Genomic DNA, 2,838 nt, shown 5'->3' on the forward strand with positions numbered 1-2,838 from the left:
ATGGCAGAGGGGTGGATGGCAGAGGGGCAGCCGGCAGCGCAGCTGGAGTGGACGCCATAGGCTTTGGAGCTGGTTCTTCTTGTCCCTCGTGCCCTCAGCAGCTGCGTCGTGCCCGGTCTCGTGGGTGCACCCTCCTGTGACAACAGCACAGCCGCGTGCGCCAAACCTGCGGCCGGTGCGTCAGACGGCACCTGCTCTTCAAGGATGGGCCAGGTCACGTGGTAGCTTGGTGGCTCGTGGTCGCACGTCCAGGGGACCCTGAAGCCATCCAGAATCTTTCTCAGCAGGAAACCTACCTGCAGAGCAGGACGGGGCTTTGCTCCAGGTCCTGAGGGCACTGGGCTGCGTCTCACCTATGGGGGCTCCCAACAGCACTCACTTGCCACGGACACCGCGGCTCCCCTGGGTGTCCTGGGTCCTCGTCGGCAGCCGGGGCCTGGGGCGCAGGCTTCTCTCATCGCAGTCCCTCTCGAAACATACCGCTATTCGGGTCTCTCAAAGCATCATGGGAGCGTCACGTGTGTGCCACCCCCCTGGATCCCCAGAGGCCCTCTGGTGTCGTGCTGCTTCTTAAGCGGCAGGAAGGTCTGGGTGAGGGTGGCCACCCCTGCACTTCTATGGGACTCATTTCCCCCTGTTACTGAGGTGTTCGAGTCATCGCTACGTCTTGCTCACGGGGGCGGGGCGGGGGTGCAATCGATCAGTGTGACGTCATCAAGGTAACGGAGCAGCGGGACGTCTGGTGGCAGGGAAAGCCCATCAGGGACCTCGTGGACTAGATTATGACGCAGCAGGTGAACCTCGGGCAGGATAGTGAGCTGGGACAGTGAGGGGGTTGCTGGTCCAGCTGGAAGCAGCCAGCTTCCGGCGGCTTCTGCTAAGGTGTGTGGCACCAAACGCACCGCACGCACGATGGCTGGTCGGCTGGATCCCAAACTTCCGCTCTGCTAAACACACTGGAAGGAGAACGGGAAGACGAGCCGTGGACCAGGAGAAAGTATCTGCAGCACACGTACCTGGTCACGGATTCACACGCAAAACACACAAGGACGTCGAAAGCTCGACAATTAAAAATTGGGCAAAAGTCTTAGACCCCTCAGCAGAGGAGATCTGCAGAGGGAAAACGAGCACGTGGAAAGACACACACGGCGTCAGGGGACACACACACGAAAACGACGGCGAGCTGGCCGCACGCCCACCGGCCGGACACAGCCCAGAGCGGCAGCCCCGAGCGCTGGCGGGACGGGGACCAGCAGGAATGTCACTCGCCCCGGTGGGAACGCAAATCGGTGCAGACGGTCGGGAAGAGAGTTTGGTGGTTTCTCGCAGAACTGAACACACTCCTGCCACGCGATCCAGCAATCACGCTCCTTGGTATTTACCCAAAGGGGCCGAAACCTGATGTCCACACAAAAACCTGCACACGCGTTACAGCAGCTTTGCTCGTAATTGCCCAGACTGGGAAGTCGCTAGATGTCCTTCGGCAGGCGATGGATGAACAAACCGTGGTCCCTCCAGGCACTGGAAAGAAATGAGCCATCAGGCCCCGAAGGTACATGGAGGAACCTAAAATGTTTACTGCTAAGTGATAGAGGCCACTCTGGATGGCACGTAGCATGATGTCAACGCCAGGACAAGCTGGCAGGGAGGCAGGAAAGACGGGTGGCCGCCAGGGCCTCGGGGCGGGTGTGGGGGGACAGGCAGAACACTGTACCATGATTCGCTGCAGGTTATTCTCTGAGGGCCATCTGTTTTCCAGGAGGCGAGGTGACGGGGGTGCGGTGGAGATGGCACCCCTGCGTCTTTCACATCCTTGATGCTTTGGGCTGCGGGTGACCCAGCCCTGCCCTGACGTCGCTCTGAGGTCATCCCTCCCCCACGCCCTGTGCGCCTCTAGCCCTTTGTCTGTCCCGTCACTCACTGGGTGTCCGAGTCTCGGCCAGGTGGCCCAGGCAAGGCAGGGCTCCGCGGTGCCAGGCTCCGTGTGCTAACCCCGTGGCCACGGTTTGTCCCTGCCCTGGCAGTGCAGGCCTGTGAGTCCCCTGTGGGTGTGCAGGGGCACAACCTCCCCTGGCCCCACCCAGCCTTCATGGGCTCCGACAAGTTCTGCCCCAAATCCTCCGTGGCAGGGGTGGCGAAACAGCCCCCTAGCCTGGAGCCAGGCCAGAGTGCGCCCTGCAGCCTCGGTGGGTGTTTCTGGGGCAGCAGGGACCCCTGGCTGCGGGGCTGTCCAAGCTCAAGGCAATAAGGGAGGACGGGCCCCACCGCGCCCCTGCAGAGAAGCTGCCCCAGGCCAGGTCGGGGTGTGCCCGGGCTGCTGGGGACAGTTTCAGAATCAGGGCAAAGGACAGTAAGGAGGCTGGAGGCAGAATCTAGGTCCCCCGTGACCCTGACAGGTCACACTCTCTCAGCCCCACCCTGAGAGTGACCGTCAGGCAGAGCTCCACACACAGGGGTGCAGGCAGGTGGTGAGCTCACAGGCACCCCAGGACACCACAGTGATGCCCAGTGGCCTTCCTGGGTGAGAGGCGCCACGTCACCACCCTGCCAGGCCCTGGGTCAGGAGCAGGGACCACACGATGGCCGGGCCTCAGGGCTGGGCTTATCTCTGCTGGGGAGGAAGGGCACCTCTCTCAGGCCTCCCTCTGGGTGACGCTAGGAGGGCGGAGGCTGCCACCTCCTCGCCCAGGGGAAGTAGCCTCGCAGGGGAAGGGCACGTCCCCCCGCCCGATGCCCGGAGATGACTGCCCAGGTACACCGAGGCAGCGGGCAGAGGGCAGCGGGAGCGAGCGAGTGGAGAGCGGAATGAATAAACAGCTGCATGGGAACAAGCGAGGG

The sequence above is a fragment of the Pteropus medius genome, unplaced genomic scaffold (genome assembly GCF_902729225.1).
Source record: "Pteropus medius unplaced genomic scaffold, Ma_sr-lr_union100, whole genome shotgun sequence".
In the NCBI taxonomy this organism is placed as follows: domain Eukaryota; kingdom Metazoa; phylum Chordata; class Mammalia; order Chiroptera; family Pteropodidae; genus Pteropus; species Pteropus medius.